This window comes from Pleurodeles waltl, chromosome 9, assembly GCF_031143425.1.
Source record: "Pleurodeles waltl isolate 20211129_DDA chromosome 9, aPleWal1.hap1.20221129, whole genome shotgun sequence".
In the NCBI taxonomy this organism is placed as follows: Eukaryota; Metazoa; Chordata; class Amphibia; order Caudata; family Salamandridae; genus Pleurodeles; species Pleurodeles waltl.
In genome coordinates, this window is record NC_090448.1 from 47,704,335 (window position 1) to 47,723,524 (window position 19,190).

General features: G+C 44.9%; 1 protein-coding gene across 1 annotated transcript in view; it reads right to left on the reverse strand.

Moving 5' to 3' along the window:
* Nucleotides 1-17,997, reverse strand: part of KBTBD12 (kelch repeat and BTB domain containing 12) — a 441,296-nt gene extending 423,299 nt beyond the window's left edge. Inside the window, exon 1 of the mRNA XM_069206255.1 lies at nt 17,897-17,997. The gene's annotated coding sequence lies outside the window, so the exon portion shown is untranslated. The remainder of the gene's footprint in view (nt 1-17,896) is intronic.
* Between the last annotated feature and the right edge of the window lie 1,193 nt (nt 17,998-19,190).

Sequence of the window (19,190 nt, forward strand, 5' to 3'; positions counted from 1 at the left end):
GTGCCGCATCAGAAATCTATCAGGGGTCCTAACGGGCCATACCCAGGTGCGGCAGATGGCGTGAGAACTGTTGCACAACTAACAACTACAACTCCTATTATAGCAGGCTCTCTACATCTTAGTGGGAGTTCAATCCCAGCGTAATCACTATCCTCTACTAGTTTTGTGGACAAAATCACTGGTTAGGGGCTCAACAGAGCGAACATAATACGAAGGCCATCACCACACACAGGGGACAACTCGGTCTCATGATAAGAAGGCAAGACATTGATTGCATCAGAGTTTGTCAAGTGAGGAAGCCCTCGCGGACTCTACCGGCTGGGAGACCAGTAAATCCAAGAGTGGAACTATAACATTGAGGGCAGCTGACTGCTTGTTCCGCCCTATGGTGCTCCTGTGGGGACCGGCGGGTCTCCCCTGACGTGGCGGGTTGGACCGCATGCTGCTCACTGCCATGACTAAGGACAAACCACAGGCTGCCCTGAAACAAAGCACTATGGACAAATTTAAGCAGCCCACAAATACACCATCATCTCCTAATCTTGACAATCAAACCCTGACAATGCAGCACTCTTAGCCGCCATTACACAATCCTGAGATAGGTTGGAGGCCAAAATGGGTGCTGTCGGCTCAGACGTCACCTCGCTGCTTCAGGACCTTGTGGGGCGGTGGAACAAATTACAGAGGCCGAGAACAGAGTCCCAGGAGTGGAGGACTCTGTTGGCACGCTTCAGCGTAAAGTGAAAAAACTCAAAGCGATTTCCAAAGAACTAGCCCTACGTATTAAAGACACAGAGGGTAGAGCTAGACAAAATAATTTGAGATTTGTGGGCTTCCCTGAGGGCTGCAAGAGACAAGCTATGGACACATTCTAGACTGGCTGGATTTTATCCATCATAACCGAATGTACTCTATCCTCATGCTTTGTGATTGAAAGGATGCACAGGGCGCTTCTTACATAAAACCCTCTGGGAGCACGTCAACAAGCTGTCATAGCCTAGATTCTGAACTATGTGGATAGAGATGCTATCCTTAGATTTGCAAGATCCCAGCGCAAAATCACATACCAATCATCAAGCATCCTGATTGTTCCCAACTACACAAAAATGGTGCAACAATAGCGCTAGTCATTGAGCGCTGCCAAACAACATCTCCGGGAACTCAATTTATCATATATGTTGCTCTATCCAGCCCGGCTGCGGGTCATCTTTGAGCCCCAGATGCACTTTTTTGAGACGCCAAAGGAGGTATTTTGCTGTACTGAAGAAAAAGTCTCCATCAAACCACATACTCTGCCATGAGTTGACTCGGACTGCTCACAACATACGGAGAGGGAGGGGCTCAGGGGTATCCTAAAGAAAAAGCGTAATAGGTCCAGGTCCTCCTGGCGTAGTGCTCGGTGGGATTTCACAACTTAACATGGGCAGACATGACACCGCACCCACCTGGAGCTGCTATATTCGACCGATTCCCCTCCAAAAGTCAGATATTGATACATTTAGGCATTTCATTAATTTTAGGTGCAGTGAGGAATATCACAAAATGGATATTGGCTGCTACAACCTTCTTTAGCTTCTGTATTTACATAAAGTGTTCTGTTCATATGGTGTTTGGGGTTCATTAGACACGGACAGAGATTGTCCCCCATTGGGGTCTCTCTCCTTTGTGCTCAGCAACAGAAGCTTCCAGTTCTGTGAAGCATTTTGGTGGGGGAGGGGGAATTGTTTTAAATACAATGTTTATGTTTATGTGTGCAATGCCAACCCTTACTACCACTCACATTGACTAATGGTCTCCAATATATATCCACATCACACAACACTGACCACCGATGACCTAGTGGCCTCTCCAGGGTGACTCCAGATTATGTCATGGAACGTGCCGGGATCCAGGATAGGATTAAATGAGGGGCCGCTCTGAAATATGCCAGGAGGGTGGGAGCACACATATTGATGCTGGGAGAAACACATCTCGCAGGTACTAAACCTCCAATGCGAGCCAGAAATGGCTATGATCAAATATATCACACAGGATTCAGAGAGGATCCAGGGGTACTAGCATTCTGCTACAGCAAGCAGTGCCCTTTCAAATGCCAAAGACCTGGTCGAACCGTCTCTGCAGATATGTGGCAGTGACAGGCACCCTTTATCGGGAAATCTCTCACACTTTGCAACATATGCGCTCCCCCACTCAGGTCAAACATTGATTGAGAACATTACCCAACTTTGCGTTATGCGCTAATGACATCTTATGCTTCATTACAGAACCTGATGTCACTTGTCCCCATATCCTCCAAATTAGGAAAGTTTTTGGAGAGATATTAGGCCTATTTCTTAACACGCCCAAATCTCCCCTGCTACCCTTAAATGGATACAATGGGCCATTTTCATGGGCTGCAGATATACAAGTGGCCAAAGAGGGCTTTAAATATTTGGGCATATTCCTGTCTCCTAACTGGTAACTGCCTGGGCCAGAAATATTGAATGGGTCACGACCAAGGTCCAAGATGAAATGAGGGCGTGGTCGCTGCTCCCCATATCACTGCTGGGCCGTTCATCTATATTTAGGATGGTGTCCCTCCCATGACAACTATACCAAGTGCAGAACCACCCTTACATTATCCCACGTAGATGGTTCCCCCAGATTAACACTACCCTCTCCGGTTTCTTCTGGAAAGGTGGAACACCCCACATTGCTTTAACTACCTGCTTCCAGTCCAATTATGTGGGGGCTACAGCTGCAGCTGGCATGCCCTCTTATTATGCATCATCCCATTTATTGACTATTAATGAATGGAGGTGCGGTCAACCCGATGACCCAGCCTACATAACTGAGAAATGGGCAGTGGGTGATACTCAGCTTCTTGCATACCTCTACTGCAACATGAGACTTGACCTGCTTCCTCCTGCTGCACAGGTTGTTACTACTACATGGCGGGGGACGTTAAAACCCACGGGCTGGTGGGGCAGGCTCACTGCGATGACACCCTTGGAGCAAGGTTCCATCACGCCACAGGCGGCTCTGCTGGAGGGGTTCAGGAAATGGGGTTTGATTGGAATCTCGACTCTGTGGAATGTTATGGATGGCACGACCCTAAAATCCTTTCAAGACTTACAAATAAATTATCAATTACATTGTCACCAATCCACAGATATCTACAACAACCATGCCATATGTTAAAAATCTAGATACACTACCTAACTTCAATACTCTAGAAAGGAAACTTCTCTCCGGGGATATGGGGGATCATAAAATACCAAAATATACCGCTCGTCGGTAATCAACAGCCTATGCACACTAACAGCCTTCCGACAAGCCTGGGAGGCCGATATCAATAATCTAGATGATGAGGCCGGGCGGAGGCCATATGAGCACCATGAGAGGCAGCCATCTTGGTGCGTCTGTGCCTAATACAGTTCAAATACCTTCGTAGAGTCTACTACACCAGACATCGCCTGTGTCCCATGGGCATGGTGGCTTCCCCCTCATGTGTCAAACATCAGAGAGAACATTCATACATACGTGTGGGATTGCCCCGCGCTGAACCATTATTACCGCGAAGTGACAAGATGCCTTGGGGGGGGTTCTTTCATGGTCCATACCAATGGACCCTCGGCTGACCCTTTTACACATTTCTGATGGTCTGGGGATTAACAGGTATAAATAGAGACTCCTTTTTCGAGGTTTTACAATCACCAAGAGGAACATATCGTCGGCATGGAAATCAGCCAATGCCCCCTCCATCTCCGAATCGAAGTGGGGTTCGGACTATTGCATGGGGCTGGAGCTACCGCAGTACCATACAAAGGGCTGTCCACAGAAACACTCCAAGATTGGGCTGGGATGGGCCGAATATAGGGGCATAGTGTTGCCCCCAGTACATACTCAAGCATGACTGTTCGATGTTGAGACCAGAAACTTCAACGCCTCATGAAGTGGTCAGACCTTCTACACCAGAGGTCTTCAAGCTGGGGGCGGGCCCCCCTAGGGGGGCCTCAAGTGATCCCGGGGGGGGCCGAGACTCTGGCCAAAATAAATATTATACAGATAACAGGCCTTTGTTTTAATCAGAAGCATGTTCTTGCAGTATTAAAAAGGTAACAGTACTTAACTGCAATGTTTAAATAGGTTTAGACATATTTAAACATTGCCATGTTTATAAAATAATTGGGAAAAATTCTGAGGGTGGCCCAATGATTTTTATTTTTCAACTGGGGGGGCGCAGCATTAAAAAGTTTGAAGACCTCTGTTCTACACCTATGTCAATGGATTATGGATGCTTGGGATTGGGTGGAGGGAGGGTGGTGGGGAAATAGCTAATCACACTTACCTTGTGTTACTATTTGCTGTTGCTTTTGGCAAATGTTTTCTTTGTTAAATTGGCCGCAATCGGCATAAAATACAATAAGATTTGTTGTGGAAAAAAAAAATCTGAGGTTAGTGATCCTATATTGTTTCTGCTTTTTGGAGAATATTTTGGGTAAGATAAAGAAAGTGAAGCATCTTCAACTTAATATGTTGTATTGTTAATTTACCCATAGCACTAAAGATAAGAGCAAATTGAAATACAGCTTTCCAGAGGTCATGATATCTCTAAATTTGAACCTCTTCGTGCCCAACCCGAGTACCTCTTTAAACGCTAACTACTCAAAAACTACTAAATTGATTTACACCAAACAAACAAAAGCACTATCCTTAAGTAAAATTCGAACTTTGTAAACTTTGTGCCAAGTTCGGTCAGTGCCATACTGCTGTTATTTCGGTGAGCAATCGTTCCCATGGAAATTAAAATAGAAAATGACATCCTTTTATTTTGCCCCCATTTACCCCAAAGGTATTCTAAAAAATGTCTCTACTTTGTAGACTAAGAACTAACTATATTTGCAATGGAGCTACTGCTATGCTCCTTGATAGAGAAAAAATAGCTGAACTGAATTACTCTAAATTTGGCACAAGACAGAACTTTACTCACGCAACTGCCTTTGCTCAGTTAGGTGTAAATGCACACAGGGAGTTTTGAGAATATCATGCGGTAAAAAGGGGGTTTGCTTTGGGACTGCAGATAATCTGCGGTTCCAAACAATTGCAAAAAGAATAAAATGCATTCATAAAGTAAAGGTGGCTTTGAAAATGGCCTTTGTGTTCATGATGTGAACTTTGTAGAGGATGGGATGTTCCTGCAGCCAAGCCCTGCTGTGTGCATTTGTAGGATGCAAACAGCAGGGCTTGGACACTGGTAGAGGATTGGTTGCTCCTGCGGCACATACCTGCTGCTCAGGGCCTGCCTCAATATGGAGTGAGATTTATCCACACATGGATGGTGGGGTGCAGGGCTTGGCAGAGGCCAGGCTGTGCTGCTAACCCCCCACCGTACATGGCCAAAGATCACACATAGTGGGGTTTGGATGCAGGGGCGGCTCTTCTGCTAAGGCGGAGTAGCGTCGCCCCACTGCATCGTGGGGAAAGGATCAATAAAATGATAATAACACTATGTTATTATCATTTTATTTTTACTGGATGAAGGGGCGGGGTGGGGCTGGGCTGGAGGGAGGGGGCCGGAGGAGGGCTATATCCACCACAAAGTGCGCATGTTTGTTTGGCCGGCCGTGTTGGGTGGACTAAACAGACATGCGCACTTTGCCTAGGGTCCGACTCCCAGACTGAGCAGCGAAGCAGGCTGCTCAGACCCATCACGACGCTGCCTTCGTGCTGGTGTCAGCAACGTTGTGATTGGCTAGAAGCCTGTGTGCAGCCGGAAAGAGGAAGAGGACGGTGGGGAGACGAAGGCGTCGCCCCGAAAAGTAAGAGCTTTCTTTTTTTTTTTTTTTACCCTCCTTCCCCCACCCCGTCATGCCCCGCCACCCCCGTTGACTGTCAGCCGCCACTGTTTAGATGCCTGCTGTGGGGAGGCCCGATCGTGCGCTCCAACTCCATGGTGTAAGGCAGCCTAAGGCTTACTCCTGCGCATGGTTGAAGGCCATGTGCACCAGGGGTGTGCCACCCGTGGGAATGTGGCAGAGAGCCTGGCTATACAGTGCCAAATATGACTATAGTGTGTGCGCATCAAGGATTGTCATCCTGTAGTGGGCTGAATGCAGGACCTGTAGGGAACCAGGCCCTGGTGCAGCCTCCGCCATACTATCGTTCTCACTCTTTTTAGTAAGTTTCATCTACTGTCACTGACTCTCTAGCGCAGTTTCAATCACCCATCTCTCTCATGTATGTGAGTTGCATTGACTCTCTCATTCAGACTCACTGACATGCCAAATTGTTTATGTTTCTTTATATCATAAAAGTTGGTCCAAAATAGAACATTTATTTGTGAAACGTTTTTTGGGTTTTAGAACTTGAACATTAGAATTTAAACTTGGCAAAATAAAAATTTATTTCATGCAGTTCTGATGTAGAAGTACTTATTTTTCGTGTCATGCAATCTCTTCCAGGAATGACTGTCCTGCAAACCAAGCAGTGCAGGTCAGTTGTGGCAGTTTTAACTATTATACGGTTCCTGTTGAACAGAATCCAGTCTCAATATGTTCTCAAGAGGCATGGCTTGTTGTAAAGTGGCTGCAGATGTAAATGCTACCACTTTAGAGACCCTCTTCCTTTTGGCCGCATTAAATTGATGTTGATGCGTGTGCATCATAGATATACCCAGTGCTTAATTTGTGTTTATTGTTTCCGGTGCTGAGCACCAGCACTTATTTTTGAGGGCCGGCATTTACTCTTCTGCCTTAAGCATTTGCTGCGAGCAAAAGACGCATATGGGAAAGACGGAGGAAAAGAAAAACGAAAAAGCGTCACAAAGGGAGAAAGCAGAAAGCTGCCGGAGTGAGCTGAAGGGGCAGGGAGTGGCTGTAAATGGATTGAAGAGGCCCGAGACGGCTTCAGGATTGCGCTGCCTCAGCATTCCCTGCTCGCACATTTAAATGAAGCAGCAGTTTGTTTAAGAGGAGGGCTTTGGGCACTGGCACGTTTTTATTTACAAATTAAGCACTGGATATACCAGAAGAATATTTGCCACAAATTCCCTAGCTCAGATTTTTGGCACATTATGTGCATGTGATATATTTTGAGGACAGTTTTTTTCCCTGCCAGGGATTGCGAAACACTGCTACACGGTGGACGTATGTGGACACCTGGAATCCTCAGAGTGCAGATCTTCCTGATCTGCGATCCTTCCCAGCTTCTTCTGGACTTCCTCCCCTGCTGCTGCTAAACCTGGCCAGATGACATCGCTCAAGTGCAAAAAAGTTTTCAATCCTCAAAAAAGGAAAGCAGAGCAAAAAACCTGCCTAGCAAAAAATGCAACAAAATTGTTTAGTCTGGAGAGATGAACAGAAATGTAATTTTATGGTGCATGAACTAGCATCTCAAAAAAACATTATATAAACCTTTTGCAACTTTAAAGAAGCAAATAAAAAAATAAAAAACAGTTTCACAATTTGTTTTGAAAAAAGTTAATAAAAAAACTTGAACCAGTCAAAAAAACATAAAAAGAAAAATCAGCCACAAAGGTTCCATTATAAGAAGCTTTAAAAACATTTAAAGAAACACAAAGGTGTGGTCCAGTCCTGGTCGGTTGAGCACAGGCGCTGACCGGACACCAGGCCCTGTGTCAAACCTCCGCTACACACAGCTGAATTCCATGTACTGTGGAGGTTGGCCAACCCATGCTGCGCACAGGCAAAGGCTGTATGCAGAAAAGTTTGGCTGTTTGGGGTGTGTTTGGCACAAGGTCTGGATAAAGGCTGTGTGCAGCAGGAGTTAGCCACCTTGGGCACCTAGATCACAGGGCTTGGCCCGAGGCCAGACCTAGCAGCTAACCCCTGCTGGACATGGCCAAAGCCTCTCCACAGAGGTCACTGGCTGCCCAAGGGGTTAGGACTGTCCTTTGGGGCCATATGTACGAAAGCTTTTTCCCATAGACACAGAATGGGTAAAATCCTTTGGTACATCTGGCCCTTGGTGTACCACTGATGTACATTGACCAAGGCCGTTTGTAGCAGCAGTGTCCATGCCATACCTCTGAAGGTGACCCCCACTGTGCATCGCAGTAGACTGGGCACAGAGGGGGTGACTGCATACAGAGGATGAGGTACAGGGTTTCGCCTTAGGTCATGCTTTGTAGTTAATCTCTGTTTCACATGGTCAAAAGACATGCAGCTTAAGTTGGGCACAGGCCCTACAGCTACTCCCTGCTGCCAAAGTCACTGCAAAGTGGCCCTTAGTAGTACACAGAAGATCAGGTCTCAGAAAGAGATCCATCACAAATATGATAAAAGAAACCTCAGAGAGATGGGATGTTGAACTCCAGCCAGCACATCACAAAGTTGGCTCGAGTTCTTTTGTTTGCGGCTCAAATGAGACTGTAGATTATAATGTAACATTGAATTTAGAGAGATCGTTTAACAATGTTAGAACTGGAGTACAAAGTGAAAGTGAGAATAATGGCTTCTCAAATAGATTTGTCAACCTTACAGGAGGAGAATAAGAAATGTGTGTTTTGTGGATTATCCTCCTGTAAAATGAGAATAGGGTGTCTGTGAATCATCTGATGCTGTCGAAATGCCACACTTTCAATATTATGTAGTGACCTTTGAGGTGATTGAAAAAAATCAAATAAAGCCGTGAAGAAGAGCTATTTCACACACCCCGAAACATGGGTTGGCTATGTTACTCTATGGACCTTTTTTGATTCTTTTTTTAATCTTTGTAATCAAATGATCTTTTGTATAAATACTTGAAAACGTTAGAAAAATGATACCTTGAAAAATATTGTAATTTACCTTTTGTAATTAGGGCCTCATTTACAAGGAAATGTTGGAGCACGGGGTTGCACCGAATTTGGCAGCGACGCACTCCGACATTTCAAAACTCACGGATGCGCAGTATTTACACCGATACGGTGAACCCCTGTGTGTTCCCTAGCGCTGGTGCTAAAATTAGCTGCCTAACGCCAACGCAGACACCTTTGCACCGTAGTGCAATGGTGCCTGCGTTGTACGGAATGATTGTTTATGTGCAGGAATGTGCCCCTTCCTGCACATAAACAATCATTCATGGCGTTTTGCTCTTTCTATGCATGCTGCAGAATGCAGCACACATAGAAAAAGCAAAAACTAGGAGAAATAAAAGTATTTCTCTTCGTTGCCCCACCCTGACACCACCCCTTGGGTGGCGTTAGTTTTTGGTGCTGCCTCAGGTTTACGATTTCTCGTAAATCGTGTGGCAGTGTCAAAAGCAATGGGTGCTGCGTGGAAACGCCAGTAGCAACACCCACTGCACGCCCCTCTGCCGCAGAAAACGGTGTCGGGGGGCCTGTATTTACAAGGCGGCAGAAAGCCACGCAAAGTGGCTTAACGCTGCCTTGTGAATTTGGAAAAGGGCACAGTGCCACTGGAGCGTCGCTAAAAGTGAATGAGTCCCTAAGTTTTCTAAAAAAAAAAAATATTTTGATCTTAATGGTGTCCATTTGACTCCCCATCATTAGTAATAGCCTATTGGGGTTGAAATACTGACATATACAATATTCTTCTATTTCAGTCTGTTGATTGTTAGTACCAGAGTAGCGGTGCCTTGAGGACCCGATGCATTGTGTCTCATACTCACTCATACTGACACAACAATCATACAGTATAATGAAAACTGCTGGACTGATAAATACCTCCACTACCTGATCGGAGAGAGTATGTGCTTCCTTCATCACTGCACCGCATGAAAGTAATTTCAATACACCGTGGATACAAATACTTTTAAGCTGACAAAGTCAGCAAAAGCAACCCTGGAGCTATGTGAAGTCACAATTTCCACTGAAATGGACTTTTATGATTTGCTAAGAACAGGAACATTGGCAACAGGAAGCAAACCTACAGTAAATTTTACAACAATTGAAACATTCATCTTATTTCAAATTGTCAAGCTTCAAGCAGATCTACCAAGAGGGACAAATCTAAAGAAGGGATAAAAAAAGAAAACAAACGGAAATTTAAGCATAGTAGACCATTTTGTGGCTTGGTGTAAAGCCATTCAATAGTTTTTCAGATTTTTGTGCAAAGAGTTGCCTTCAGACAGGCAAAAAATCTATACATATAAGAATAGCTTGACAGGTGAGTTTGAGAACTTTGGTTCAACAAACAAATGTAATTCTAACGAAAACGTTAGCTTGCTAAACTATCTAAAGTTTAACAGTTTTCATGAGCAATACACCATAATTCCCCTCACCTCCTACACTGCCCATGACGTCACACAATGTCACAGAAAACATAACAAAATGACATCAGTGAGGCTGTATGGGAGCCGGGGCACTCAGGACTGAAGCCCAAGGCTCATCCGAAGGCCAGGCCCTGTACCCCCATCACACTGGGCTTGGCCGCAGTCCATGCCCAGTCACCTATAAGGGTAGGGGGTTGAACGCAGAGGCTTGTACTGGATTCCCCACCTAAGCGTCTGACATCAAACCCTGGGCTACACGCCCATGGAGTTTTGGGACGGACTGGGTCATGAGAGGTAATGCGTATGAGAGAAGGCGAACGAGCCAGCACATCCACATTGGGCACATTACTGGGTAATTCTCATTGTAATTTTATGTAAAGTGATTCATACCCCACGACAAGGAGTTGAAGCCCATTATCGGATGGGTAGCACGCTACCCCAAAGGATACTGCTTCGATGAAACGCACCCTATTTATAATGTGGTCTATGTGGAAAGCGTTTTGATGCTGTGCATGAGTGACCAATGTGATGCTCTTATCTTTTCTTGGGTCGTAGCACTGGTTGTGTGTCGGAACAACGCAGGTCTTTAGCACGCCTGCCTTAAGAACGCGGCCCAAACCACGAATGCGTCTCTGCAATGCATTCTTTTACCACGCAAGTCATTACAACAACTTGCCTTGGGGAAAGCGCTGGACTTTGGAATAGTATAGCTTACTATTCCACCTCCAGTCAGCGCCACAGTAGGGAAAGTGTTGGAATTAAAGTCCAACATCAGTCCAACAACACTTTCCATAAGGCAAGTCGTTGTAATGACTTGAGTGGTAAAGGAATGCGTTGTAAAGACGCATTCGTGGTTCAGGCCGCGTTGTAAAGGCACAACGTTGTTAAGGCTGTTTCCGTAGCACTTAATAGTTTGATGGAGGAAAGATGTGCGAGAGGCAGAGCACAATCAGGTTAAAGTAGTTGGCTGCTCTGATTTACTGTGCAGGTACCGTGTGGAGTATTTTTTAGGATTAGAAAGTCTTTCTTGCACATCTTATGCTGGTTACAGCTATTAAAACACCCAATCTGTAATTTGTTAAAACATCTCATTTGTAAATCATGTAGGGTATAGCGAGAGGAGGGCGATGGCAGAAATCTGCATTAATAATCTGCATTGTAGTCATTACTTATACAAGCTGTTTTTGAACGAAAGAATTTATGATGCTTTGAAGAGTCCAGTCTGGAAGGTGGTGAAGGATCTAGTTGGACCTGTGAGACCTGCAGGGATGGACTATATTAAATTCATCCAAAATGCCAGCTGTTAACCTCAATACCAATGAGTAGAAGCACCCAAAGCATGAAAGCTTTCATGAATTAGGTGCCTGTCCTCATTGGTAGTCAGTGGTTTGGTTCAGGTTGGCTGACGGTGGATGCACATCAGCATAGACAAGTCCGCTGAGCTTTGCATGCTGGTTGCCCAAGTTTGATTCTTCTACGGGTCTAAACAAGTTACTTCCATGGAGCAGGGACCGAGGTAGACCAGCTTCCTGGAATTGTCCTGGGAGTGACCCAAGGAATGGAATCTACCCTATCTGCAGGGGACAAAATGTTAAGGGGTGTTGGCCTTTAGGGTAAACCCGGGAGTTAGCCCCATGGTGAAAACACATGAGGGCAAATTAAGAATTTGGCGGAAAGGATACTCTGTCACCTCACAGATATCCTGGCTGCTGTAAGCGTCACAGACTGTAATGCACTAGAAATATGGTGGACGCAATACCCACCACATATGATGGGTGGTTCTTTTGCGAAATTCTAAATAAGGCCCATGGTCTTTTAAAAACAATTTCGTTGACTACTTAATTTGAGCAGGTGGTTGCCAGTGGGTGGTACCAACACTTTTTTTCCAATCAGCACTATTTTTGGCAGGCGCAATCTTGATGAAACTTTTAATTAGGTTCTAAAAGACTCTTTTGGCTTCCTTTGGGTGTCTGGGTGAGGTCAGAGTGTGGGGAAGTGTTCATGCAGGATACGAGTGACCACTCTGAAGTTGAGTCAGATAGTGTGAGTACACGACAGTGCCTGTCACAGTGCCATAAAGGTGTCCCGGCTACAAGAGCACTGAGAACTTGGCTTCTCTGCAGAGCACACAACACGATGGTCACATGTGTGTTAATGCAATTATGATTGTGTGTGTGAGTGTGAAAGAGGTCCACGTATGTGGCAGTATGGTCATTGGGTCTCGAGAGAAATTATGAACCATGAAATACTTTATTTGCACGATTAATAAAAAACATTTCAATCAACTACTAAAAAATGTTTTAAAAAGTATAATCAGTACATTAGTTACAGTACGAACTGAGAAAGTGAAAAAAAGATGAGTAAAAAAAGTTTAAGATGGGGCCTTGTGTAGCACCCACTGCGACCTGAATCGGCAAAACCCTTAGCTCTCCCCTCTCCCCAACGCCCCCCACCTTTCAATTTGCCATTTAGCCCGCCGCTATTCAGGCTTCCTCTCCTTTGGCGACGGATGTCATTTGCCGGTGAAATCTCCATGGCTTTAACAAGCACAGCCCTGTGTTTGTTTGGATACTGTTCTAGCCCGTAGCAGATGATGAATAACTTTACATAAATTATTTTCCCTTCAGGCAGATAAAAAAGACGAGGGCTGAGACCAAGGCTACAGCAGGGCTGCAGTCACTCAGGGAGACTTAACACCAAACAAAATGTAAAGAACATAGCTGTATATACTGTAAATTCAAGTGGGGAGCGGTAATAAAATGAAATTTATGAACTGAGAAATGTAATTAACAAGTCTCAAAACAGCATCACGTGGAGAGAACAAAGAAGTGAAAATCGTGTTAAAATGCAAATAATTAAAAAACAGTAGAAGGGGGAGAAAAAGTGAGAGAACAAGCAGAAGCATCTCTCGGCAGCATATGCAAACTACCTAGTTACAGTAACTAGGGGCACACTAACAGGGATGGGAGGACAACTTAATGTCAGGACGAGGTTAATGTTCAACCCTAGTAGCAAATCTCTTTACAGTAGTGGACAGAGATTCTGGGCACACATGTATGTGTGGTCTCGCATGACAGACACAAACATGTGACCTACAATAAGTGCCGACTAGGCCAGCATGGTTGGCTATCTTATAGTAAAGTGGTTCCCAACCTGTGGTCTGGGGACCCCTGGGTTCCGCGAAGCACCCTCAGGTGGTCTGCGAATGCTTAGAAAATTAACAAATATTAACAAATTGTGTCCCCATCTTTCAGTAATGACTCAGTTGGGGGTCCCTGGATTCGAATTAAGATTCAGTGGGGTTCCCCGAGTTCCAGTAATGATAAAGTGGGGGTCTACAGAAGTCAAAAGGTTGGGAACCACTGCTATAGTGCATGCACACAGACACACAGAGCTCTAGTCATAAAGCCATGTGTGTATGTAAATCAGATTTAAACATGTAAATTGCTTGATTTATAAACGCGGGTATTCACGAAAAGTGACCTTTCTGTCGTAAATGATTTTGTTCAGCACAATATTACTGTCACGTTTATGTAGTGTTGTGCATGAGTACATCACTCTCAAGTTCTGGCAAGTGGGAGTTCCAGAGTGCGGTTTCTTTCAAGGTTTGGGAACACCCACAAATCAGTGTGTGTGTTCTCTGAAACTCCTCTCTGACCCCTTTCTTCCCTGGAATTGGTGAGTGCATGATGGTGAATTTGTACATGTACTTTTGTGAGTGTTTGTATGTATGAGCGTAGGTGTGGCCCCTATATGTGAGCGGAGGAGCGTTGCCCCGCCAAAAAAATGCCCCCAAAACGGAAAAATAAAATGCTACTAAACTTTGTTTATTACTGTTTTATTTTTCGGCGCCTCATCCTGAACAGAGTGTCAGGAGGTGGCGGTGGCAATTGCTGCTGAGTGGCAGCAGGGAGCTGTGCACTTCGCATGTCCCTTTGGCCAGCCGTCTTGCGACAGCCAGCCGGACATGCGGACTTTAAACATCTCTAACCCTACAGTTTTAATACAGCTGGGTTTGAGAAAGCACAGGCCTCCAGCCCTCTTGTGAGCACTCAGAGAGCCCGCTCCCACCAATCCTGTTGCTGCTTTCATGCTGGGTATCAGCATGAAAGCAGCGTCAGGATTGGTTAGGTGCGTTTCCTGGTCCCGCGCGTTAGAGCTTCCAGAAGCAGGAGGACGCCGCGAGGAAGACGCCTGAAGGTAAGTGCCTTTTTTTTGTTACTTTTTTTGTTATTAGTATTGTGTCCCTCCCGCGATCTGCTCACCTGCCGTTAACATAAACCAGCCACTGCTGTTTACTTCTCTCAAGAACATATGCAGATACCTTTTTTGGGCGGGGAAGGAAAGTGACACCCCCCAAATCTGAGGGATTAGGAGAAGGGGTTTCTCTCAGGGGAGACAGTATTCTCAAAAAGTTATGACATTCCTTCATGCATATTTGTACAATATATTCAGTTATGTTTGGGGGGCAATGCGTAAAAATATTGGAATTAACAAATAATTTGCAGGCTTAGGTCTACAATCCAGTAACTGGTGAAGGTTTCCTGAGTGTCTAAGTTTTGTAAATTCTGGAAAAAAATGTAAATCTGCTCTCATATGAAGACCTAGATATGCAGGTGAATCGGCCATCGCATCCTTGCACCTATTGATAATAGCTCATGTGCATGCCCATAAAGCGAGACTCACATGGGTAGAAAGGATGCAGTCTCCATGCACACAGATGACTAGGCACAAAGGGCACCACCCATTCAAGTAAATTGAACCATCTCATTGAGCTAAACCCACTGGGCCCCTTTATAAAAAGCATTTACAACTTTAAGTTTGACTTGCATGTGCCAAAAACAGACTGCTGACTGCAGGGAATTGACAAGTGTGCCTTGCACTTGGAAACCATTTAATTCCATGTGTAATATTACTCAAAAGGATGTAATACTATTGAGCGGCGGGGAGCAGCTGTTTCAAGGCGTGCTTACCCTTCAAAATGTGTGAGCTCATAGATATTCAGAATTCCTCTCATATCCAGTTTTCCTGGAAAACAGCCTTTAACACGAAGGCTGAACCATGCTCTGCTGTTAGAACGTGGCTGTTACAACGAATGCAACCCTACCGCGCATGCTGTTGCAATGACATGCCTTAGGGAATGCAGCGCTGGACTTTAAAGTCCAACACTTTCCCTACTGTAGCACAGACTGGAATTGGAATAGTAAATTTTACCGCTCCAAAGTCCAGCACTTTCCCTAAGACATGTCGTTAAAATGATATGAGTGGGAAAGGAAGGCGTGGTGGTTAAGATGTTTTTGTTGTAAAATATGCAGAGTAAAGTCATTGTTGTAAAAGCATGCGTTGTTCCGACATACAACCCTCAGAGGATGTAGCAGAAAGGGGCTTCCGTGGAGCGGTGGTGCTCCAAGTATGGCCAGCTCATGACCTCTATATGTGGCATCCCAGTGAACAGCAGCCCTGGACCGCAGCTTACTTTATAGAGGATAACATTCAGAAAGATGTGGAATAAATGGGCAATCATTTATTTACAGGCCAACTGAGGCAAAAGAAAAGAAGCACAGAAAATGCCCTGCACCACTCTTAACTTGAAGAACACTTTCATTTTTAAAGACAACAGACTGATAAAGTCCATTCAAAATTTTTAAAAAAGTGCATTTAATTAAGATGCTGAAGTGTTTCACCTTAGTACATCAGACTATATCAGTGCATTGAGAAGTTATTTTTAAAAGAGACAGGTTTCAAACGTGACTATATAAACATTAATGCCCCCACCACGGCAAAAATTCCAATAGTGAACTAAGAGGCAAATGAGTTGTTATATGAACCATCTGGCTGTCCTGGATTGCTTTTATTCTTGGACACCATTATAATTTATTAAATCCAGCCCAAGAGAAGGTTTTGTATAGCGCACATCCTGAAGTCCTTTGAGGACTTTAAATATGTGATAATGCAGAAAAAAGGAGGCGAAGTGAAATAAAGCAATAGAATGGATCACACAATTTGGTGAAGTGGGTGAGCCTGGATTAATCTTAGGTTTTCTGGGTTCACATTGTGAAATTGAGCCACTAGATGTACTCCCCTATTCCCACCTCACTTCCCAGCCACTGCCCCCCCCTGCTGGCATCAAGTCAACCCTCGGTGGTCACACCATGGACCAAACGTTTTGGCCCCAGAAAAAATGTTTGCGAGTAGCCATACCCTGGAGAAATTATTCATTATTTTCCCCATGGGGAAAAAAGCAACAAAAAAGCAAAAAACACTCATTGCACAAAGGCACTTGCTATGCATAATGCGTAATTTGCACAAGGAGCATGACCTGGCGCTGGTGGAGACATTCACAAAGCCTTTAGAGGATGATACTTAGAAATACTTCTTGTGCAGCTCTTTAGTGTAACCAGGGGACGTTTGGGGAGTACCTGAAGTCAGTGTGCAGAAGCGAAAATCTCCTAGATCAGTGGTTCACAACCTGTGGTCCGGGCACCCCTGTGGGTCCGCAAAGCCTTCTCAAGGGGTCCGCGACTGCTTAAAAAATTAAAAAATATTAACAAATATTGACATATTAGGTCTCATGCTTCCAGTAATGACTCAGTGGGGGTCCCCGGATTCCAATGATGATTCAGTGGGCATCCCCGAGTTCCACTAATGATAAAGTGGGGGTCCACAGAAGTAAAAAGGTTGGGAACCACTGTCCTAGATTGAAGTATTTCTATGCGGACAGGAGGAGTGAGAAACGGGCAGCCGCAGCTTTTGTGAGTGAGGGGGAACAAGGGGTTGTCTGGTAGGTGCGTAGCTTCAGAGGGGTGTTTAGGGTGTTACACCACCTAGTAAAATGTGCGTTCTGTTAAATAGTTAGCCACAAATGCTTTCAGTCGGGTATGACTGTCGGATTTCACCAGACATATTTACATATGCACCGACAAAAACGCACACACTCTCCCTCGGCCCATTTTGACAGTCGTCAAAAATGTTGGCTATTTTTACAAAATCTTGTGTTTTCTCTCACAAACTGACCCTATAAATTTGCATTCCTGTCCCTTTCCAATGCCCCTTAAGCCTCTCTCGTGCACCTCAACATTAATTCCAGCATACTGTTAAATCCGAAACTCACCCCCTCCTTAATCTCACTGAAGTCCCTGTGTCTGGTGGAGGGGGTCAACCCACCACCACTTGTGCCAGAGTCAACAGGGGCTATGTCTGTCCTCCCAGTTTCGGATTCTGCTGCCCCCTTGCGCTCGTCCTCAGCACTGCTTCCTGCACCTGTTAAAACAACTCAGTGGAGCTGTTCCTAAACCACGCAATCGCCAACAAACCGGGACCACTTGATAAAAAAGAGTTTGCAAAATGTGAGTACAAGTGGTATAACAAACTTTCCATACATAACATTATGCAAAGCTGCTAAAACTAAGGGGAATCAGCAGTTTTCCTGGCGGGGAGTGGGTTTAGGAGTGATCCAGGCAGGATCACTGCGGCCTTCCAAGGCAGGACAATTACCCCGAAAGAGACAAATCCTTCATAAAACCCACCCCCAGTGCTAATCCACAGTCCGGCTTCACCTTGAGCCTCTGCAGCCCCCACATTACAGTATTAGATTTCCAACTCACTGCAGCCCTGCGGGGTGTAAATACACACCTCAGAACACCCACAGGAGAAAACACAGTATTACTTTTCTGAACAGTACCTGCTCTAAGATTATTTTTCTCCGGATTTGCTCACATGTTGGGGTCTGGAAGCTGGATCTCTGCATCCGGGGAGGGACGCCTGGGAAGGACAGAGGCCTCCTAAACCTGATACGTCACATGTCACTACTGTTTAGGATATAAATAGACCTGAGTTCCTGAAGTCAGAGACACCGAGAGACCAGCTCACCAGCTCAAATATTACCCTGCAGGTAAAATGGAATCTCATGCTCCTTGCGTTAAAATTATTGCTTTGACTGTTTTTATTGGCCAGTTATAACTTTGCAGCAGGGGCTCCTCCGCTGAGGCAGAGGATCGTCACCCCGCTGCTTGCAGCAGAAAGAAAAATAAAATGATAATAACAGAGTTTTATTATTATTTTATTTTTTTCGCTGAGCCAGGTTAGGGCGGGGTTGGAGGAGGAGTGGTTTTTGCGACATAAGTGCGCATGTGTGTTTGGCTGGCCATGTTGGGTCGGCCAAACACACGTGCACTTTGCATTTCTCTTCCCGACTGTTTAGCGCAGGAAGGAGGAGAAAGTGCACAGGCCTTCAGTCCCTCTGTGAGCGGCGAAGCCGGTAGCTCACACCAATCACAACGCTGCTGTCATGCAGGTGACAGCAGCTTCGCGATTGGCTGAGGGGAGTCTAGGAGCCTGTGTGCTTCCCGGAGAGGACGAGGACGGAGGAGACAAACCTGTCTCCCGACAGACAAGGAAGGTGTTTTAAAAAAAAAAAAATAATAATTATCCTGGCCCGCCACCCCCATTCAGTGGCACCTGCCACTGTGACTAAGGATCCCAGGTTTCCGTCTGTACTGATTTTTACAGATACATACAGACAGAAAACAATGTGTTTCCTCTGTATTTATTTTTAAAAGAGGGAAAATATTGAAAATCGTGCTTCTTGGGAGAGACTTTTCGTGCTGTCTTTCATGAATCCCAGGCATAAGCTGAGCAGATAAAAAGCATGGGGATTTTAAAAAACGGGAGAGATTTCCTTAAATAGAAGTATATGTTAAATATAGGTAAGTCAACACAAATATGTACCTTTGGGTGTAGGATTTTGTTATATGTGGCAGCTTAATTTGCTAAAACGACGGCAGGCACCCACGCATGAGTGCAAGTCTAAGAGTTAAGTAAATGTGGAAATGTACCATTTTACGACTCCATTTATTCTTAGAACACAAAATAAATATGGATAAATACCAATAAGCTGGCCAAAAAATAAATGTGGATAAATACAGACAGCAATGTTACTAAAAAAATACCATAAAACCGGGAGCCCTAATTATGAT